Here is a 24,086-nt window from a genome sequence, read left to right as displayed (position 1 = left end):
TTCAATTCAGCAAGTATATACCAACACCTTCACTATCCTAAGCACTGTACTTGGCTCTAGAAAGAACAGAAAAATGGATGCAGCCCTCTAGTGGGAAGGAGGTCCTAAGGTCCCTAAAAATCCAGTCTTCTAATTCTCACAACCAGAATCGAAAAGATACAAGTTCAATTTTTGGCTCTGCCCTGACTGCTGAATGATCCTGGGAGTATCATTTTACCCACATGGAGAAGTGGTGGGAAACACACTGAACGAGCTCGCCTGACCTCTCCAAGGCGTGGAGGAGGGGAGTACTCTTTTTCCTGATATTACAATATACTGTGATAGGATTTGCTGCTCTCTAATCATGCAATCTACATAATTTATCCTTTTAAAATGAGCCATAATCCCCAAAGAGTGCTTCCCTATTGATATAAAATATAAGAGGGTATTTCTAAGGACATGGCAGCACCACCGCTATACATTAACCTACACAAAATCAATCCATTTCCAAGTTAAGCACACCCCTAAAAAATCACTAATGGAGCTTTGTGTAGTTTGTTCATGCAATGTGCAGTCAGGAATCATGCATAATGTAATAGTGCAAATGCTAAAAGCAGCTCCCACAAACTAATTTAATCTTGGTTTAATGGACATAGGGAACCAATCTTCAAAAGAGACTGCCAATGAGATTCTTGGGGGCCTCCCAGCAGCCTGAAAGCCAGCACCAATATTAGCTTTTGGTTAGTTCCCCCTTTCAACTAGTGCATATTAAAGACAATCCAATATTGTCATTGAAATTATGAATAACTTGTGTCAACTTTCATGGCCTATGTAATATAGATGTCTCCGTGCATTTGCATAGATCTCTGGGATTGAAATCTTGCTCTCTGTGCCTTTTCGACCATTGGCTTCTATCTCAGTCAAGGAAATCTTTTAGACTCTGGAAGATCAGAAAGCTCAGCTGTATCCACAGCCCCCAGGCCATGCCAGAGAGACAGTGTCTGAACAAAGATCCAGGATGTGAAGCCTGTATACAATCAAAGGGATCAGAATCTCTCTGCTGTAGCTTGTCTCCAAGGGACCTCCAAAGCCCCTAAACATGTACCTCCCACCTGACACAAGTAGAGAAAGAGAAGCACTTGCCCATGCAGACACGACTGCACGTGCGCGCGTGAGCACACACACACAAACACATGCACACAGATAGACTCCCTCACTGCGAGTTGAGTTTCTATCAGATATCTAACATCAAGTCTAGCAAAGTAGATTGAGGAGACCTGAGAGCCTTTTTAGTTCAAGCCACATATTTTGTTTCAAATGAATGTTGCTAATTGGCTTCAGACTGTTAGAGCTAACCTACGGAGTAAGCAGAGAGCACACAGCACTGGTGGGCAGACAGAATTTACAGTCTATGGATAGGGAGTGGCAGCAGAGAGTTGGACATGGAAATGGAAGACATAGAAGGGAGGGCTGAGGAGCTGATACCACAATTTTGCAAGTTCAGGGAAAGTTAATGAAATAAGAAATGGAGGTTAACCAATGTTATTTGGAGTTAGAGAGGCAACTAACAGAATGCAATGATATAAATTTCAAACACTAGGAGGGGAACATAAAGGGGAAAGGTCGATAAGGGCGAGCTAATCCTCATCCTCCATATTGAGGAGTTAACAGACACTGACTGAGTGATAAATCAACAAATGGAGGTGTGGAAGCAGTCACGAAAAGAGCAAAAACCAGAAACATTAAATGGATTTTGTCTCTATAAGACTGGAGATGGTCAGGGGTGCTCTGCTTGTGCTTCTGTCTACATTATTTAGTTTGTTATAATGCACAAACTACAATCTGATTTAAAAAATGATAAGTAGGTGCTTCTGGGACGCTGAGCTGGGGATATGGAGAGATGGAACAAGACACTGTTGCTTTTCCTGAAAAGCAGCTGGACTATTTGTGTAAAACCATGCGTAGGTGGAGTAGGACACATTATTATTTCCATGTGCAACTGAAAATTTTTTGAACAATTATATGATAATCTGTTAATAGTGAATACCTCTAAAGCAATAGTGTCCAACATACTTTCTATGATAATAGAAATAACCTATTTCTGCTCTGTTCAATACAGTAGCCACTAGCCACCTGTGACTGTCAAACACTTGAAATGTGGCTAGTGCGACTGTGGAACTGGATTTTTCATTTTAGTTTATTTTAATCCATTTAAATTTAAATATCAACATGGAGCTAGAGGAGACCATATTGGGTAGCACAGCTAGAGAATCATACGGAGATGTGAAAGACTTTCTTTTTATCACTCTCTAGATTTCTATGTTTTTTGGAATTCTTGCAATATGAGTAAGATACTTGCATAATTTAGAAACCTCAAAACTTTTTAATTTGAAAAAATCGGAAAAGCAAGAAAAAGGAAACAATCATAAAGTAATGCATTGAAAAATAAGAATTCTACAAAATGGATTAAAATATTCTGAGAAGAATAGCTAGGCAGATAAATAAACAGGTACTCTTTGGGATGCTTTTAGTCTTTGAGCCTTTTGCATGAATCTCCAGAGCAAATATTCCTGCATTATCACCTTACACCACAAGCAGTTAGGTTACAGCTGTCTCCACTCTGCTAAATTAATTACTACTCTGTATTCTGTTTTCAATTTTTCAAAAATTCCTTGACACCTCTCATCTGTGTCCTCTCCTCACCGTCTTTATTGGCATAGATCTAGATACGTATATAGAGATACAGTTTTTATTCCCTTACTCTCATGTGGAGGAGAGCATATTCTGTATGCCGTATATACTTCAACCCAAGGGGGAAAAGTTGCCAAGAATTAGCAGCAATATGATCTGCAGCATCTAATTCCTAACCTGGTCCCTTTTCATTCATCAAGATTCCACCATCTGGAACCTGATTGTCTCTAAATTATCAGGCAAAATAATGATTTCTACTTTTTAGCTGTGGAACCCTGATAAATTACTTAATCAATAAGTAACAAACTCAGTCTCCTTAACTATAAAGCTGAAATAATAACTGAACTGACCTCACAGGCTTGTGGTGAGGATGAAATAAGATATTGCACAAAAACGGGCTTAGCACAGACCTGTCAAATAGAAAGCACTCGATACAGAGTAGCTGCTGTTTTAAATGTAACAAAACTAAGAATTCTCTGCCCTGACTGTACTAGGTAAGTGATTTCCAGCTTTCTAGCTCTTAAAGTATCAATCCATCTTTTTCTCTTTTGTGGTCTGTCAAACCACTTCAGAATTATTATAAAATTAAAGGTACAGTTGCTTTTTAGAGAAATGGCAGATGATAATAAAATGATAAAAACATGTGGATAAGCAATATTTTTCAATGAAAAATGATTTACATAAGTAGGAAATGGCCTGTTTCACATGTAGCTCATCTCTTTACACAAAGAATAGACACAATCAGGTTGTAAGAAATCATATCCATCACACAGGGGATGAGGCCATCAGAAGTCCCTTATCCATATCCAAACATGAAGGCCATTTCCAAACAGTTTCTCCTTCCCTTTTTTTTTTTTTTTTTGAAATACCTTTTTTTTAAATTATAAAAGGAACATATACACATGAAAAATAATTCAGAAAATAAGGGTAAAAATAAATTTCATTGATAATCCTGACACTTAAAATCACCCAAGTATAGACTGTTAAAATTCTGATATACAAAAATCTTGAAAGGATATGTATGTATTATTTAAATCTATATGTGGAATAAAAAAAAAAGTGACACAAATAAACTTATTTACAAAATAGGAAGACTCACAGACATAGAAAATAAACTTATGGCTACCAGGGGGAAATGGGGTAGGGAGGGATAAATTGGGAGTCTGGGATTTGCAGATACTAACCAATATATATAAAATAGATAAACAACAAGTTTATACGGTATAGCACGGGAACTATATTCAATATCTTATAGTAACCTATAATGAAAAAGAATATATGTATGTATACGTACAATGGAAACATTATGCTGTCCACCAGAAACTGACACAACATTGTAAAGCGACTATACTTCAATAAATAAATAAATAAATCTAACTAAAGTCCAAATATATATGAAATATAGTATGTATATAAAAATATAGTTAGACATATAATTACAACTCTGAACTCTAAAAATATAACTTAGACAATATGTAACTTCACAAATATAGACATAAATAGGATCATATAGTCCATAATGATCTAAGTCATCCTTTTATTCAACTATATAGTATGGATCTTTCTGTATCAATAGGTTTATATAGGTGTCTTTTTAAATTAATATAATGTTCTCATATATGCCATAATTTTTTATCCATCCCTTACTGATGGACATTGTTTCCCATTGTTGTTGGTTGTTTTGTTTGATTTTACTATCTAACCTTTTTTTCCTGATGAATATATTTGTACAATCATCTTTGTGAAATCACTGGGCGAAAGATAAGTGTGTTTTTAAGGCTCTTGATCTTTACTGCCAAAATGCCAAAAACCTCAGGAACTGAGCAAGCTACCCTTCCACTAGAGGCTAACGAGAGTACCATTTCCCCACTCCGCCCTGCATTGGATATCAGTCATCTTATTTTGGCCAAACTAGTGGATGAAAAAATAATACCTGCTTCTTTTTTCAATGTTGATTCAGTTTGATTTGATTATTCTGCTTACTAGTGGGAGTGAATATTCTTTTCATATGTCTAGTAGTCATTCCTATTTTTTCTTTTTTTGCTAAAGACTTATGCATCATTCTCCATCTTGAGGAGGTGAAACACGGAAAGCCCTGCACACTCCTAGACCTGCCTGTCTCAATATCCCCTGTCCTCTAAGGCTAGCTAAAGGCACTGCACCGCTGTGAAGTTTCTTCCAGAGGTCCTTCTGTGAAACTATCTTTGTGGCTTTAACAACATTCTGCCTTGTTCTACAGTTATTTGTATCATCGTCTTTCTTCTCTCCCATTCAGTTAGAAGCACTGAAGAAAAGAATGGAATAGTCAGAAGGTTACATGCCATTTAAAAACATATTTATTGTGGATCTATTGGTAGCAAAGTAGAGATATATATAATTACAAATATGAACACCTATTGATTTATGTATTAGGCCTAGCTCTGCCAAGTGCAGTAACAAATTAATGACAACTGTCAGCAAAAAACCCAGCAAAGATATATTTCTCATGAGAAGTCCAATGTGGGACCAGTGGCCCTTCTGTATCTTGTAACTGTTCTGTCTGGAACACATCAATTCCAAGGTTGCCTTGGCAGGGAGTGAGAAAGATGGAGGAGGGGGACAGGCAGTTAAATATCTTGGCTCAGAAATGACAAGTAACCCTTCTATCAACAGGCCATTGGCCAGAACTAGTGACATGGCTCCACCCCCATTGCAAAGGAGACTAGGAAACCAAGGGAGACACAGGGAGATGGATATTCAGTGAGCATTACCTGTCTCTGCCATAATTGGCTTCAGTGTTTCAGGAATTTCATAAGCATTAACTCATGTCTATCTATGATCTAGGTAATTGGAATTATCTCGGTCTTCCAGATGATGACAATAAGTTCAGGGAAGTTAAGCAACCTGCTTAAGGTCTCTCAGCCAGTAAGTGGGAGAGCTGGGGTTTAAACCCCATTGGTATGATTCTGAACTCTGTACTCATTTAACGAGTGGATGATGAAAATTTGATTTAGTAAATAGCTAGTATAAGACAAGCTCCGATTTTTCTAAAAAGTGTGGATTCTTAGGCCATGGAAATCTAGTGAAGCATGGGTAAGTGATCTCTTACCTACAGAAATGTAATGCTTGGCTTCTCTGCATGTGCTCTGTACCTACCCATGGACTAAGTGGTAAGGTCTAAATCAGTCTGTGCATTTTAAAAAATAAATCATGATTCTGATTCTATTAGGAAACTGTGTATTCATCTCCCGAGAGCAACTAAAGTGAAAATGGCTGAGAGCAATAAAAATCCATTTTGCTATTTAGTACAGTTTGTCAGACTAGAGAAATGGGATTGAATTTCAAAGCCACCGGCAAGCTGGCTGCAATCTGCGGCTACACAGTTGATGGGTTTTTTCCTTCTTTATTTACAACTCTTTTGATAAGCCTTCAGCAAGTTACATAGGTTGTTCTAGTTGTATCTCGTTTGACTGGATTAGAATACTTGATGACAGTTTGGATAAGTTTGAGGCAGATGGTTCTTGACATTTTTCATGGCATCAGTTACAAACCATGCAAGAAACTCTTTCATCCTTTGTTTATCCTTCACTTAGAAGCCACTATAGTAGATCGTTAAACTTTCATTTTTCACAGTGCTGATTAAGGCATACTACAAGGCAGATGTTATTCCGTACCATTTTTAACAATTTACATTTAGCACCAAAGCTGGCTTTGTGCTTGTTGCAGTGCATCAATTCACTTTTTTTAAAACTTCAAGGTCAATCTCTGAATACTGTGACTCGCTTCACAATTAAATGTCTTGCAAACTTCTCTTGGTTACAGGAACCCAGCTACTATTCCATTTTTGTGTGTTTGCTTGTCAACACACACACAATTCCATAGTTCTCTCCTCAACAGAGTAAGAGCATTATTTAAGAGGCAGTTTATTAAACAAAGAAAAGAGTCTCAAAAAAATAGAATCTGAATATAGCCTATCAGAATCTTAATTTTTATTACAATAGTTCTAGAATCAGAAATGATTGACAGTCTTGAAGCACAAGATTCACTGCACCTCACAGCTGAGATGCAGACCAAAGAATAAGAAATATTTCTCTTTCCTTTCCCATGTTTTGATGATTTAGTAACTTACACACTATTTAGTTCTACCTCAGATGAATAAGAGTGGATAAAAGCATCTTTAGCTACAAAACAATGTTGACAAATAGGCTCACTGAATGCAAATTTTGACAAAATTTGATTGTACCTTAGGAAAGCACAGCCTTTCCCTTTTTCTCTTCTTGAACAATGTCAAAGTACATTCCCTTTAGAGACAAAAGATCACATCCCACAAGCCTATGGGAAATCCAGAAGACAGTCTATGTGAAGTATGCCTACGTGCATTCCCCACCTCACTTGAAAATAAGGATTTGAGACAGGATTACGGGTCATGCAAGCTAGAATGCTATTTCTTCAAAAAGAAAGAAAACTAAAACACAAACCACATCAGGACATAATGAATAAGCAGTAGTGTCCATGATCTTCATTCTGCCATGCTCCACACAAATCCACAAACAAGACAAGCAAATTTAAGGGCTAGAAAGGACCTTGAAAGATCATCTGAGCTAGCCCTTTGACTAAAATACTTAGAAACCTAACCTCTTTCTCTCCTCTTTACTTGCAGGAACAAGAGGTAAGAAGGGTGTGACCAACAAATAATTTAATTTTAAAAGCAGTACTTTAAGAGCTTTTGATCTGTCTTTGTGTAACTCAGAGTAAGCTGAGTTACATGGGGGTAGGCTGTTCTCTAATGAGACCAATTCTTAAATATTGGTGAGCCTAATGCAGAATCTGAATTGTCACAAACGAAGGAGAACTGATGCTGATTTGCGTATTCATTGTCAAGGGAATCTGCACAGATCAAGTGCCCTTACAAAAGTGTTTCTCTTTCCTATTGTGTTTTTAGCTAATATGGGTCTCTGAGAAATAGAATTTGGTTTTGGTGATGTGCTAGTCATAGCCTTTCATTTAAAAGTATTGAGAGGAGGTAGTGTAAGAAAGGAGGCAAGCAGGAATAAGGGGAGTTGTTTTAACATAGGTTTTGTTATTATTCAGGTATGGTAAGGCCAGCAGATCACAAAACAATTGCCACTGAAAAGACAATTAGTTGCATTCACAGATTCCGAGAAGAGGGGGCACACCCTGGAGTGGGGGACACATGGGGAAGCACCAGGGTCAGTCAGGAGGCAGAGGAAGAGGGGGACGCTGTGGATAAGAGCCTTTCTTGTGGTTTCTATGGGAAGAAATGGACAAGACAGGGCAAGCAGGTTTAGGATTGGCTAGTGTGAATAATTTCAGTGGGCTCTGGGGTGCAGGGGTTGTTCTTACTGTCTGGTATCTAGCCCTGGGGTAATCAGGACAGGAAGTTAGTAGCCCAGAGTATAAGAGCCCAATAAAAGAGGTGGCTGGGGGTGTGGACTGTGGATGGGTTAGTTTGCATCTGAAAAGCACACTTCCAAGACAGCTGTTTACTACCTCTAGAAATCCACTAACTCAGATGGGCAGTCCCTCCGGGGTCAGCAAGGCCCCAGATATCAAAGCATTAGAATACAGAAAATAAAAGATGTGGTTTATACAGGATTGTGGCTTTCCCTGACCCCTCTACTAAAACAGACCAAGTACACTGAGACTAAGAATTCTGAGTCCCCAGTGGTGACCAGACGAAGGGGTGGTGCATGGCTGAGCCAGGAGCAGGAGGCAGAGCACAGGGCACTTAGTAACGACTCTAAGAGGGTAACTCAGGAGTCGTATTAGTTATTTCTTTCTGCATAACAAATTATTCTACAACTTAGTGGCTTAAAACAACAAACAATTATTTTTTCAGTTTCCGAGGATCATGAGTTCAGGCACAACCTGTTTGGGTGCCTCTGACTTGGAGTCTCTCACAGTCTGCAGTCAGTGTCACAGCTGTGGCCGCTGTCATCTCTAGGCTGGCCTGGGGCAGGGTCTGCTTCCAAGCTTGCTCACATGGCAGGTGGCAGGCCCCAGGTCCTTGCTGGTTGTTGGCCAGAGACATTAGTTTCTTGCTCCATGGACCTCTCCATAGAGCTACTCAGCTAAGGCTCCAAGAGAGAGCAGTAGATGGTGAGAAAGGGTGAGAGATGTGGAGCGAGATGGAAGCCAGAGTCTTGAGTAATCCAGTCTTAGAAGTGGTACCCCGTCAGTTCTGCTGCATTCTATTAGTTGGAAATGAGTCACTAGATCCAGCTCATGCCCAAGGGGAGACTATACAGGATGTGAAGACTAGGAAGTTGGGGGCCTTTTATAGGCTGCCTACCATGAGAGTGAACAGCAATTTAAAAAGCAAACAAAAAATCCAAACCCCAAGTAAACAAACACAAAACCTCCTCTTCCCAATAGAAGAAAGTAGTCCTCATGGCTGTGCATGGATTATAATTGCTCCCATTTTACAGATGTCTTTAGGGAGAAGTGTTAACTAACCCCGTTAGGGACTAAATGCCAGACCTGCTAACTTCTAGGCTATATCATATAATCTCTTCAAAATACAATGAAAGTGCAAACACAATGAATAGAAGCTCATAGTCTAGACATTCATAATGTTCTGTGCTAGTTAACATATAACAAGATGTAGAAACAATAATAATCTTAAATACACAAATAAGAACAAAAAAATGTTAACGCTGTGGCTGTGTTAGCCTTTCAGCTTGGCAGAGATTAATTGGATTGCTATTACTTGGTGCTAGTGAGCATATGGAGAAAAGACAGTCTCATATCCTGTTGAAGGGAGTATAATGGGTTTGAAATTTTGGCAGGCAATTTGGCAATACCTATCAAAAGTTAAACTTGTGCAGACTTGTTGATCCAGCAATTCTGCTTCTGGGAATTCAACCCAGGGAAATAATCGGACAAGCACACAGAGAAGTATGTAGATAGGCATTGCTATGTTATTGAAAAGGTAGGGGATAGATAGATAGATAGATAGAGAGACAGACAGATAGATAGATAAAGGCAATCATGGTGTCTACAAATGGTAGATAGGTTAGATAAACTACAGATTAGATAAAATATAGGTATCTATTCAAGTTGGTGATCTATATCTATATTTATTGACAAGGAACAACCTATAACATTGCTGGAAGAAAACAACAGGAATACAAAAAAGGATACATATATGACTGGAAAGCTTTATTACAAAATTTTAACTCTGTTTTCTAACAAAAGGATTTCTGGTGATTTAATTTTTTTCTTCTTTTTCAACAGATATGCATAAATTTGATCACAAAAACTGAACAATAGAAGTGAATTATTTTTATGGCTTCTCCTTTAGCAGCATGGTCCCTAAATCGAACATAAAAGCTGATTTTATTTTTTCACATTTAAAAGAAAGTTTGACACAGTAAACATTCGTGCCAAGTTTATTAAACACAGTGGAGACAATGTTTGTAATGAACAAAGGGCTTAGGGCTTCAACAGGGTAAGCGCTCTCCTTCTCTGGAACGGTAGCAATGCTACTGTAAATGGAAGATCTAAGGACACCCAGCATAACTCAACCACCAGCGAAAAGCTCTTCCCACTCAAAACAAATATTTAAATCAGTTAGAATAGCACGCCCCCAAACAATGACTTGTTGCTTAAATATTGTAATGGTTGTCTTGAAAAACAGTTCATTAAACATTGTGTACTTGGTTTTTCAGCCCTCTGTTTCTGGATCTTTCCTATCCCAGACTCAGCTATAAAATGGGCTTCTTCTTTCACTCTGAACCCAAGCCAAGAAGACATCTGTGCCCTCAGCCCTTCCAATATGTTCCATCTGCTTATTTTCCCAAGTCCAGAGCAATATGGGATTTACAATGCTGGCTTTTGTATATATCCTTAAGTTGTGCTGGCTTTTTTTTTTTAATGTGACTTTTCTAGGGTTACAAGTTTTATAAGGAAATCCCAGCATTAGAGTGTTCCCATTTGGACAATAATCATTGGAAATCAGGTTGGAACTATTGCTTTAACTAGCACTGTCATCAAAACTTACCTTCTCTACAAAGGTCTGTGAAATAAGTTTGCCATCAGAAGGTACTCCAGTTAAGCAATTTCCTGCTGCTAAGTTAAGCATCATCTTCTACCTGAATAGAACAGAATAATGTCTTTGGAATGAAGGAGACATTTGTTTGGCATTCAGCTTGCCATGCAGAGAAGACATAGGTCAGGCTGTCCTTTTGACAAACCGGCCTTAAGAAACAAATCTTAGAAACAATAAATATATCATGTGTTCCATAATGGAATAGAAAAATGGCCCTACTCACTGATGTTCTGTCTGCTTTGTAAATAGAAAAAAAAGAGACCCTCTTATTTATAGAAAAGGAAGAATTTAACTTATTTTCATGATTAGATAACATTCTCTCATAATTTTTCAAGTTATCATGAGACAATTTGATGTGGATTAATGCATGTCTGGCTTTTATCACCTAGATGAAAAGAGAACCAGCAGTGAGACGGGTGCAGGAGACAGCCCATGATTTAATTATTCTAAACAATCTCTTGCTTCAGTACACAAAAGATAACAGTTAACACACTGCTAAACATTTACTGATATACAAATCAAGACAAAGATGAAAGATTTAATTCTAAAAGGAAAAAAATACTCTTCAGGAAAAACTGCTGTCTTGGGGTTTAGAAACAGAAGTTAAAGAAACAAAAATTAGTAGTGGAGATGTGAAGGGCTTGAACATGATTGGGGCGGGGCACAGTTTCTGCTTCAGAATTCCATTCTCTTCCTTCTCCTTTATGCTCACAATCTAAGTTCCTACTTTTCTTTCCCCTAATGGATTCATATGAGCAACTTACGTTCATATCTCATGCTAATCCTATTTTTTTACCTTTAGAATAGGCCCTATATCCCTCGTTTGATACACCCTCGGAGAATCTGCTCTAAAGTGCGTGAAACATCACCACAGCCATAGTCCATTGGGTGGACAGCCCCATGCTTGACAGATCCTGGGTTTGGAGGAACTACACTGGATGCATTGGAATCACTCTGAACTTATGCTCTAAGATTCACTGTGGTTAGATGAAGTGAGAGGCAGAAAAGAGGGGCTGATAGGTTCTGGCTTGTCCTAGCTTTCCCGGGCATGCAGCCCTTCTTCCTGACCACAGGTCTGACTGACCAGCAGTCACCCTGGCTCACCCCTAGACATAGAGACAACAGCCTTCCAGAAATTTCTTTACCAGATCCCTTCTGTGGCCCGGCTCTGGCAGCTGAACATGCCTGGCTTCCCAGATTCCCCCCGACAAATTATGACTTGTTTCCCAGTGTCCGCACCTCTGGAAAGCTGGTTAGTGACCTTTCTCTGATCTAACACCTCCCTTTTCTGGACCTAACTTGTTCCAGCTCCTCCTACATTTTGTAAAATCGAATCCCACAATAAACCCCGGAGTTCATTATACTCATAGCGGTTCTGCTCTCTGATTGAGACCCAAGGGATACAGCCATTACCTTGTTCTGACCGTGATTAACCCAACCAAGGAGACTCAAGGAGCAAAGGGTATGCAAATCAAGTCATTTTCAGAGCTGCTGAGGCAACAGGGGGTGATAAGCCTGGAGAACTGACGATTTGGGGGAAACCTGAAAGATGCTACGGGAGCAGCTGTGGTTATTTGGCTAATGCCTGGGCATCCCCATCCTCCTCCTTTCCTCTTGCCTACATCACCTTCCCAGCTCACCGTGCAGAGTGAATGGTTCTTTCGCCCAGTCTGGGCAATGAAAGACAAGCAAAAGTCTACAGGGAGGCTCCAGGGAACACTACTTTGCTTCCTGAAAAAGGGAAAGGGAGTGAAAAGAGAGTTACAGATGCCACTCCTCCCTTTTTCTTTCTGCCTTGAATTCATCCACCGTGCCGGGGGCTACAGCGGCCATCTTACAGCTAGAGTGCTGGAAGCTTGGAGGGAAAAGCCAGTGATGCTAGGAACAGTGGAGCAGAGAGGTAGAGCCTGGGTCCTCCATGAGACCGGGAAGTTACCAGAACAAACTGAAGGCTTCCTATCTTTGAGATTTTTAATCAATAAACAAGAAATGTCCTTATGATAAAGTCAATAATATTTGAGTTCCCCATTACTTGCAGACAAAGACATTGCTTCCCTGAAAATTGTGCTCAGGCTCTTGAAGTAATCCTGAGAAAAGAAAACTGATGGGCCACCCACTATGTGTTGGGCATATGTGAGGCATTTTCACACACTTTTTCTTATTTAATTCACACAATTATTTAGTGGGGTAGGTAACTATCTACATTTTATAGAGGAGGAAATTGAGGCATAGAAATTAAGAACTTGCCTGAGATCAACTAATTTGTGGAGACATAATTTGAATCGTCTGCTTCAAAGCCCAATTTAGTTTTAATTAAGCCATGGATAAGACATGTTCTTAGGATTACCAGGAAGATGGTAGAACTGTAGGTTTTGTCTCATCAAAGGTTATGGGATGAAACTGGTGTGAAAAGTAATGTCTAATAACCAGAGATAACTGAAAAAAAGAATGATCTGTCCTAGAATGTAAAGTACTATGTTTCTCACCAAGGGAAATATTTATGGGGGAGATACATGATCAGTTTTTAGGATTATAATATACACATTCTAGAATGGATAAACAAGATTGTACTGTGTAGCACAGGGAAATATACGCATGATCTTGTGGTGGCTCACAGTGAAAGAGAATGCGACAATGAATGTATGGTATGTTCATGTATAACTGATAAATTGTGCTCTACACTGAAATTTGACAGAACACTGTAAAATGACTATAACTCAATTAAAAAATGTTTTAAAAAATACACACATTCTAGCACTGGGTAGAGGAGTGACCTAAATAATTTCAAAATTCCTTCTAAGATTCTATGACCTTCCAGAGATGGCAAGGTGTTTTCCACTTTATTCTGACTACCATCTGTTCCTGAAATTGGAGTTGTTCTCTCTAGTGCCTTCGTCTTGAAGATGTTATCCCCTACTCCCGAGAGAGAGCAAAGGTATTTTCTGGTTTCTGGTTTAGAAAATAAAAACCTTTGCATGCCTTAAGGCCAGACCTTAGGGGAAAATCAAGATGACTAACAACTCATTAATTTGGTAAAAGAGCACCAACTCAGTTTAGAGTCATGGAGAGGTGATTATAGGCTGGATATATTCTATAGTCCATATATTTCACTAAAGAAAACAATTTCTAGTCTACCAAAACTACACTTTCTCTTTCCTATTAAAAAATAAATAAAAACCCACAGGCCTGAGGGAACACAAAGGAAAGGAAGTACTTCCTCTTTAATAAAACGTTAAATGACTTTAAATAAAGTTTGGCCCAAGGATTGATTCTATCCAACCAGAACTGCATTAGTAGATAATGGAAATCTTTCTTTCCTGGTTCAGAGTAAAGATCTAGCAGAGAGGCAACGTGGAAAAGTAAAGCCAATTTAATATTCAGTCCCAAAGATCAGTTTGGAAACAGTCTCTGTGTCTTTAGAGATTCTCCAGAGAGGGTATCAATGAAATTTAAGATGTCTTTGAGATAATATGAGGGAATTCCTTCTTCCTGCTTTGGAGTCCCCAGATGCTGGACTCAGTTTGTTGGTTCCCTGCTACATGATAGGGAACTGAAAGCTGCCCCAAAGCCTGAAAATCAAGAATATGAGCAGAGGCATGATACACACAATGAACAATGTGAGCAGATATAGAAGGATTTCAGGAGCAAAGGAGATCATATGTATTATGTTTCCCCTGTGAAAACATCCCCATATTTCCTCTCCTCCATCCTTTGAGATGTTTCTCGTTTTTTCCATTTTTATATCTTAGGATAAGCATCCTCTCTGATCACCCTACTTCATTTGGGTGCTGTTTCCTTATTCTCTATCAGGGTATAATGTTTATTTTTCTTCTAGCATTCATTACAGTTTTACATTTTATATTCATTCGATTGCTGGATTATTTATTTTCTGTCTTTATAATGTTGTCTTCAAGGAGGCAGGAATAATATCTGTATTACCTAAAGTTCCACACAATGTTTGGCATTTAGTAACGATTCACTAAATGATGAATGGTTAGATGGATGGATAAGATGTTTGATGAACAAATGAGAAAAAGTGTCATGGAGGTGATTTAATCTAGATAGGTCTTAAAGGATGAACAGAATTTGTAATTGAAGACACCAAGAGCTGGGAAAGGAAGAATTCTAGGTATAATGGACAGTGTGAGAAAAATGGCATATGTATGTAGAAAAGTAGGTCGGAAGCATTAGAGGAACAATGATTCCTACCTGATGTGATTAGCTTCCCCTCCCCAGTCCGCTACCACTGTGATCGTTTGGAACAGGCAAGAAATGGAGGAAAGAGAAAAGGAAACACCAGTCAATTTGTCATAAGTTAGTGATTTCATTTGCCAATTACAATTTTTTTTACCATTTTTTAAAACTGCACAAATAATGCATGGATACATTTTGGTACCAAAAAAGATGCCAAAATTTTAACATCGCATAAGGCTAAAAGTGAAACGCTTTCTTTTACCCCAGACCACTCTTTCTTTTCTTCATAGCACTGAAAAGTTAAACATTGGGAGGGTACATACTCCCAAACTTCTCCTATGCACTTATGCACCCACATCTACACACATACGATCACACATACACAAAATCTACAGCTGCTCAAGTCCCTTATATGTATAAAACGGTGTCGTCCAGTCGGCCCCCCATACCTGTGGGTTCTGTGTCTGCAGTCACAGAATGCTGGATGTATATCCACAGGTGAGTCAATGACAAATCTGTAGCAGAAAGGAAGAAGCTCAATACTCATTGCTAAGAACGTGGAGGCTCCCATTCCATTCGCCATGGGAATTCACCATGGGGATTTGGGCTTTATCACTCCCCACTCAGAAAGTAGGGCTTCCCCCGTGAACCTCAGAGACCCTCAGCTTTCCTAGACAAGAGGCGGAAAATGCGATTTAAGAGCAACGCACTTAGCAGGAGATGCTGCAGAACTGTATTCAGCACATCTGTACACATGAGGGGGCTTTTCATTCACATTGCATAAAACTTCTCTAGTTTCTGTCAGCTTTAGGAACTGACTCTTCCTGAACTCCCAGTCCTGTCTTCATTGAATGCACTTGCCCCAGTCAGAAATGGTATAGGTTGCAGCCATTTTGGTGAAAAAGGATTTCTTGAGTTCCTCTGCACTCGGTGGTACATGAGGCTGCTCCCCTCCATAGTTCTTTACCGACAGGAACCTTGTCTTCCCCAGTGCTTTGTATCAACAAAGAGAGTGCTGGTCTTGGAGGAGAAATGAGAGGGGCCCCTGAAAACAGACCCCAAGTAATGGGAGAGGTTCCCGTGAGTTCTTTAAACACAGTACACTCTCCACTCTGCTATGTATCAGCTGCCCAGAACAGACACGATGTAAAGCCTCAGAAACAAACCCAAGCTCTCCTAATAAAACAAATATTTCACAGTTCATTTAATCCAAGATATTGAAAAGACCTGCAGAGCCTCGAGGTTACCCTCTCCCCAGGGATGCCGCTGTGTTTGAGTAATATAGATGCCTTCCCAACCCAGCAGCTGCTATGCCAACACCAGCCTCCCTGCTCTTCTGTTCATTGTCTAGAATCATCGCTGGAGTCAACCCAAAGGAGGCTCAGGTGGGACCCTCTACCTGGGGGTTCCTAGTCATGGAAAGTCCTGGAAAAGTATAGCTGTGGAATACCTACGGATATCTTAATACGATAAATCTGAACTTTACTGGTCACTCACTATTTGCTGAGTGCCTACTATGTGCCAGGCATTGCTCCAGGGGCCGAGAATACAAGACAGACCAAAAAAAAACAAAAAACAAAAAACAAAAAACAAAAAACCTGGCTTTGTGAAGCTAATGTTGTAGTGAATGAAAAGCACAGCAAATACTTAAGACAGAGGATGTCATGTGATAATGAGGGCTATGGATGAAACTGTTGGGGACTACTGGGAGTTCTGGGGTCAGAGAAGTACAATTTTAAATAAGATGGACGGGGAGAGATTCACTGAGAAAACTATTTCAGAGAAGACCAGAAGGAGGCATGAGCCATGTAGCTTTCTGGGGTGGAACTTTTCCAGGCAGTAGCAACAGCAACTTCAAAGGCCTTGCTTGGAGAGACCAGTGTGACTAGAGTGGCATGAGCTTAGGAATGATGCTCAAAGAGGAAGTTACAGCACAGTAATAGGAAAGTAGATCTAGGAGGGCCGTTCACCCAATTTTAAGGACTTTGGGTTTGGCTCTAAATCTAAATTACCCTGGCTCTAAATCAATTTCAAAGGAAAAGTTTCAAGGCAAGTTTCGCCTCTGGAGTGAACAGCGAAGGGAGGATTCATACACACTCACCCCATCCTTCTCCTGGGAGCCGTCATTCTCTCATTGATGGCTACTAAAGGAGCTGCCACGCTCTTATATGGCACTGGCCGTGTTCCATCCACTCCATAGGAGGCCCCTGACCAAGAACAGGTCACTGAGTCTCCTCCCTGGAAATTTCTTAGATGTGAGAGTCAGGGACTAGAAGTCAGACTCTCTCACGGCAGAAGCTCTTAGGCATAAAACTCAAAGAGTTATGCGTGCCCATTTTTCTACATTGTGGAAATGATGGAACACAAGACCATCAGGCAGGAGATATAAGAACAGAATATTTCAAGTTGTATTCAAGTTCCTGGTGAATCCTATTTATATCTACCCCTACTCACAGTTGGCTTATTTAATCCTTCCTTGGCTACGGTGAGACATGAGTAGAGCAACTAGAACCTTTTGAAGACAGTGGCCAGTTCTCATGGAAAGAAAGCAAAGCCCAGCACAAATCTATAGTGCAATTGGAAATTGTGTTGCAGTTCCTGAGCATAAGACAAAAACATTAGCCTGTCTTCACCACGCCTTCTCCCTACCAATAAAATAACTGAATCCAACATTAATCATATTGACCTTAATGTTTTACTGCCCTGAAAAGGAAGAATCCATAGATGCTGTAGCCAAAATGAAGCTGGAGATCATAATGGATTGGATCTACATAACTGATCCCTAGAACTACACATCATCTAAACTACCTGGGAAGCTGTCTACAAAGACAGGTGCCTGGCCATCCCCCGAGACCTACTCAACTGGAATAGCTTGGACAGGGATTCAAGCCCAGTATTTTCCAAATGTTCCCTAGGGTTAATGATAATCTAATCGATACATGGAACAGCTAATACACACTGTGTTAGGTTAGATCTTAGGCCTTCACTGTGCAGAGAAAACATGAAAAACCACTTGGACAAATAATTCGTTCTAGAGCGCTGGCCTGCTGGCTGCCCCGGAACGTGTCATATCAGGGATTTTGCATTTGCCTGGGATACCCGTCCACGAGACATGGCTTGGACTTATTCTAGGAAATGCCCAAAGGAAGCAAGTAACCTTATTGTGAGGCCTTCCCTGGCTTCCCTACTCACTATTTTAAACTCCTTCACCCTCATCATCTCCTTTCCCCCTGATTTTTTTTCCCTTCATTACCATTTATTTTATTTACTATACTATTTATCATTTCTCTCTCTCTCTGCTTCAGTAAATGTAGGCTCCAAAGGGGCAGGAATTTTTGCTGCTCTGCTCACTGCTCTATCTCCAGGCCCTGGAGGAGGTGGTCCAATACTTACGGAAAGAGCAAACACCTACTTGGCTGTTTTTCTGCCGTGGGTCATGATCCTGTCCTCACAGATGAACACTCAGAGTCGTTTTGATTCCTACAGTTCGGAAACAGATTTCCAAGTCAGTTAACCTTCTACACAGCGCCCAAGACTATGCCCTCCTGTGTCCACGCTGACTTCTACATGCTTGAAAAAGCACCTGAAATTGTTATCTGGCTGAGAATGGGCAGGCACTGGCCAAAGCAGAGTTTGAGGCCAGTGGGTTGTGAACTGGCAGGAAGATGGATTGAAAGTACACACCTGTGTCAGCGAGCGCTCACGCCGAGCTCAGACCCCCGCCTCCACAAAGCCTCTGCAAACCCTGCATCTCAGAGGCAAAAAGAGAAAGAGCTTCCTCTCTGTCAAATCTCCAGAAAAGTTTCTACTTCATTTCAGAGTCTCTCTAACAGGATGAAAAGCGCCAGGGGAAATGTATGCTGAAGGTGGAGTGGGGGGACTTAAAGGGAGGGGTCATACATGTGTCTTTTATATAAAGCACCCCACATCTGTGTAGAGAACTTAGTGTTATCCAAATGTTTTTCAGATATCAAGATAAAAACATAGCTTTAACATGTGGGAGTTGTGCGGAAAGGTGACTTTTCTGGCTTGAAAATGAGAAAAAGAAATTACTTCTGTGAGTGCTTGGCCCCATTTAAAAATTTTTTTTCTCGTCACCTCCTCTTCAAGGGAAGACCATAACACACATAAAGAAATCCACCTTTTCTCAAGTTTCCAATGAGAAACTAAAGGTGGGAAGTGAATCTAGAATGGAGGTGAGATCTCTAGACTAATAATTCACTTCTTTTCATCTCCCAAAATGTAGGTGGGAGACAGAATCTTGGTGATTTATTCTCAACAGCAAAGTGTTGCACACCTACAAGGCCCATCTCCAAGCTGGAAGAGCTACGAGACCTAAGGGTTGATTTCTTATTCTTTCCATTCCAGAAGGATCTGGATTAGCCATTAAACCATGCCACCAAGTGACCCAAGGAAAAGGACAGGAAATCCTGTTTCCCAACCGTGCACCTCTCAAGGAATTTGATGCTTCAATATTAAATTCTCATGTTTTATTCCTGTCTATGCCTTCACCTGCATTTTCTCAACCCCTAACCCTTCTCCTGGCTGCCTTCCTAAGCTACTTATTACCAGAAGCCTCAATTTAAATTTCTTTATTCCTCTTCTCATTCACCCATTTTATAATCTGCCATGTCACCAACTGGACCCTTCGAAAATTTTGCCCTCTCTAAACTCCGCAACTCTTCCATGTCTTTTAAGTGCCTCCCTAAGTCAAAAACCGTTACCTGGCATTTTATCCTTAATCCTTCCTATTCCTCTCCTTTAGTTAGGGTGACCATATAGTTTATTGTTCAAACCAGGACACTTATCTCTGGGACAAGTGCTGACTTGAGTGGGGATTCTTGAACAACAAGCATAAGTCTGGAATGTCCTGGGAAAACTGAGGTGTAAGGATCACCCTCCCTGTAGACATAGCTTACTTACCTCCAGGAAAATTGGGTGCTCATTATTCACCAAATAGGACCTGAACCTGACTGCCTCCGTCTTTGCACATGACTTGTCATCTGCAGAGAGTATTCTCCACCATATTGCTACCATTTCCAACTCCACCATCCTTCCACATGTGGCAAAGGAAAGCTCCTGACTCAAAGAGTCTTTACTGACACCTTTCCAATGCCAGAGTGAAAAGTTGTAACTCCCCCTTCCTCCCACTGAATGCCATCTGTAACCCTTTTATGGGCTCCTTGTATGGAACTTAACTATAACACACATACAAAGATATAAGGGTCTGAAGTGAGTGTGCGTGACCAAGTCACAGGTGTAGCCCCTTATGTAATACAAATGCAAAAAAAAAAAAAAAAAAAGAATGGGTGTTCAAAACTAAGACACATACTTTAAAAAGAATCAATAAGTGATGAGTGACCTAAAAATGGCTATCAAATTAGGCTGCAAAAATATAAAAGGGGTCTGACTCAACTGCCTCTTGAGTTCCATTAAGTTCTCACTCCTCTCTAAAGAGACTGAAGTAAAAAAAAAAATCGCAGCCAATATATACCACAGCTATGGTTTAATGCAAGAAAGGCAATATGAAACTGCAGTTAGGGAACCCCTACCTAAAGAAAAAGTCTTGGCCCTAGAGACAAAGACTGTCAATGTAGATAACATATTTGTGGAGGGTAGGGTGGACGTGTTTAGTTAAAACAAAGAGCTTGAGGACTCTAAGGTATCAAATGTTTTATCATTCCTGGAATTAACTTTTTCAATTTTCTGAAAAACCTACAAGTCCAATTACAGCTGATTTAAAGGGTAAAAGAAAGTCTTGTTTTGTTCTTTTACCAAGGAGCCTAGAATGCTGTCTTGGTGTAGTGTGCCTTCCATTTAACCAGATTTTTCACCCAGAATCCATATAATTTCTTCAGCACCAGTTCTATTTATAATGAGGGATTAGGATTTGGGGGGGAAATACAAGAAGACAGATGAACTAAATATCTATTGTGAAACTAGTATTACATAGCAATAAATTGTTCTTGTTTTAATTATTTTTAAGGGCAAGAACCTACCATGTGCAGACACTTTCATTGGCATTTTACATGTTTTCATGCTTTCATTAGCTTAGTCTTATAGAAACTATCATCCCAATTTTACAGACAGAGAGGTTCAGATCACTGAATGTGTTCTTCAGTGTAGAGTTACTTCAAGTAAGTTTTGAAATAGTTATGTCCCAGTTACTATTGCTGTGTGAAAAAGCTACCCTATAATTTAGCATCTTAAAACAACTATTTTTTTTCATGCTCACATATTCTGTGAGTCAAAATCTAGACAGGGCCTAGGGGGAACAGTTTATCTCTACTTCGTAGTGTCTGAGGCCTCAGCTAGGAATTCTTGATGGCGAAGGATGACTTGATGGCTGAAATCTGAAATCACCTGGAGGCATGTCCACTCAGGTCTGACAGTTCATGATGGCTGCTGGCTGGGACCTCAGGTGGAACTGTTGGTTACAGCCCCTATTGCATGAGGCCTGGGCTTCCCCATATATGGCAGCCTCAGAGTGGCTGAACAGCATAATTGGCAGCTCTAGGCTCCAAAGGCAGATACCTCAGCAAACAAAATAAAAGTTGCCTACTTTTATTACCTATGCTAGGAAATCACACAGTGTTACTTCTTCTACATGCTATTGGTTCCAACTGAATCATAAGCCTGTCTAGATTCAAGGGGGAAAAAAAAGAGAAAAGACATAGATCCTTTCTTTCAATGGGAGTAGTGTCACAGTTTTTGCGGCCATTAGTTTAAACCATCAGAAGATAAAAGTAGTAAGTTTAAAGTGCCTTTAGAGCAAGCCTGTTTCTGTGATATGTTTTTACTACTCACAATATTGTAGGCATTATCTTTATTAGGAAGATGTTTCAATTTAAAAATAAGAAGGATGAAGTATTGAGGAAGGGGTTCTGCATTCAGATGAATACACAGGCCATGCAGCTAATACAAATGCATAACAGGGGTCAAGTTTATTAGATGAGAGATTCCCTCATCAAAGAGAAACTAAAAATCTGGATTGTTATATGAAATCTCCTGATTTTTAAAACACTCTGTGGACAGGAAGGACACTGCACACAAGCCACCAGTTTGCTGTTCTTGTAATTAATAGATAATACGATTTTTTATTTGACAAATATCTATGAAAGCAATTACCATTTGCCTGGGAGTTTTCGCAGCCCTCTGAGTCACTGACAAGCTAACTCCTATTCTTTATGAGGAATGAGTTTTCCCATATCATAAACAAAATTCCCTGGTTAGAAGAAAACAAATTTACTCTTATCTTCAGCATCGACTTTGTAGAAACAGAAATAACTGCCCATCTGTTCTAAAACTTTACAGAATCATTATTTGTTCCATTAGCATCATAGACGGGCTGTCATCCGTAATTGTCCTGTAGACTGAGAATACGTTCACCGATATTTTGTCAAATTTAACTCCCAGAGTTCTGAAAGATTAGTCAATCAGTATTTACTGCTACACTCACACCTTGCACCTTAATGTTAGAACATTTTAGAAGTAAAATGTTCATTATCTTTTGCAATGAACATGTAATGAATATGCCATAACCTACTGTGCTAATAAGTCAGCCCAAGATATATCTGAAAGCCAAAGGGATCACATATTATTAGCAACCCTTTCTGTTATTATAAATCATTTATTTAAAAAAATAATCTTCAGGGCTTTCATTTTCAGCCATGATGTAGTAACAGAGAACTTTGCTCCTGAAATCACTGAAAGACAGACAAAAGACATGAAATAATGGTTTTCAAGACATTGGACATCAGTCAACAAAGAACAGAGGTCCCTGACAGGCAGGAAACAAATGAAAAGAACCCCACAGTTTCCCCAGCTTACTCCACTGAGAGAGTTTCTAGTCTGTGGAACAGGAAGGGAAACCCAGGCAGTGCAGGCAACCTCCCTGATTGAGGATATGAACATCAGGGTCCAAGGACAGCGTGACAGCTAGTGTTTGCAGGCAGAGTACCAAGAGGAAAGGCTCACACAGAAAAAGATTCTGTAGCTCTGCAGGGAGTCCTCCTGGAGAATGAGGCATATTACTGACAAGTATCTGGTATCCAATCAAAAATTACCAGGCATGCAAAGAAATGGGAAAAATAGAATCCATTATGAGGAGAAAAATCGACCCATTGAAACCAACCCATAACTGACTCAGATATTAGAATGAACAGAAAGAAACATTAAAATTATTATAATGCATTCTACATAGTAAACAGAAATAAACAGAGGAACGATTGTACTTGTCAAGTAGGAACATGAACTTGGAAAAATAAGAACTACAATGTGTAAGAGGAAAAGTACTGGATGGGATTAAAGACAGATTAGACACTGCAGAAGGAAAAATTTGTGAATTTAATGACACAAAAATAGAAACTATCAAAAATGAAAAAGAGAAAGAAAAAAAGAAAAGAAAACTGAGCAGAGTGTCAGTGAGCTGCGTCACTACTTCAAGCAGTGTGACCTGTGTGTCATTAGAGTGCTTTGATTTTCTGAACACCACATGCCAAATCTCTGATTTTTCTGTTCCTTAAAACACTTATTCAGTCTTAGGATGAGAGAAGGAGTCTCTAAACTCTCAGTTTTGCTTCAAAGATACCTCTCAGGGAATCTGAACTCCTTAAGTCTATCTAGCATCAGAGTGTCAGTGGAAACCATCAAAAGAAGGATGATGTTTACAGGAAAACACAACACAAGGAACATTCAAAGAGAAAAACTCCCTTCACTTTTCCTTGCATAGATATGATTTCTCCCATTAACACTTGTACTATATTTATCAAGAGTCAAGACTGCTTTCTTGATACATCCATGACATGCATGAATTTAGTATGCAATTCAGCATAGAGTAGAGGTAGTCTGGGTTAAAATTCTGACTCCAAATTTGTTGGGTTTTAAATAAAACCTGTCTCTGTTTATCAGATAGAGAGAAAGATCAAATTCAATTCACAAGCTTGTTGGGAGGATTCAATGAGACATTCCATTTGAAGGACTTTGTTTTGCATAGTACCTAGTGTGTAATTCAGTGTTCAATAAATAGTAATGGCGTCCACAATGATTAACTGTTGATTAACGTTTTTTGTGACACCTGACATCTTTTTACCTTTTATATTGACCTCTAAGTTTTTTAGGATCTGGCATGTGGAATGTATGCTCTGGGAACTGTATGGCATGCAAAAATAAT

General features: G+C 39.6%; 1 long non-coding RNA gene across 3 annotated transcripts in view; it reads right to left on the bottom strand.

The window, feature by feature from the left end:
* LOC116154714 (uncharacterized) overlaps positions 1–18,511 on the bottom strand; it is a 29,992-nt gene extending 11,481 nt beyond the window's left edge. For 2 of the 3 annotated variants that reach the window (XR_010382303.1, XR_010382304.1), the window contains exons 1-4: positions 18,327–18,511; positions 15,364–15,429; positions 14,930–14,966; positions 10,673–10,763 (exon numbers count right to left, since the gene is read on the bottom strand). This is a non-coding gene — a long non-coding RNA (uncharacterized LOC116154714). Of the gene's footprint in view, positions 1–10,672; positions 10,764–14,929; positions 14,967–15,363; positions 15,430–18,307 lie in introns of all 3 variants that reach the window. The other variant, XR_010382305.1, reaches the window with a different exon arrangement.
* Between the last annotated feature and the right edge of the window lie 5,575 nt (positions 18,512–24,086).

Source organism: Camelus dromedarius, chromosome 9, assembly GCF_036321535.1.
Source record: "Camelus dromedarius isolate mCamDro1 chromosome 9, mCamDro1.pat, whole genome shotgun sequence".
NCBI lineage: Eukaryota > Metazoa > Chordata > Mammalia > Artiodactyla > Camelidae > Camelus > Camelus dromedarius.
This window is presented reverse-complemented; position numbering and strand designations above follow the sequence as displayed.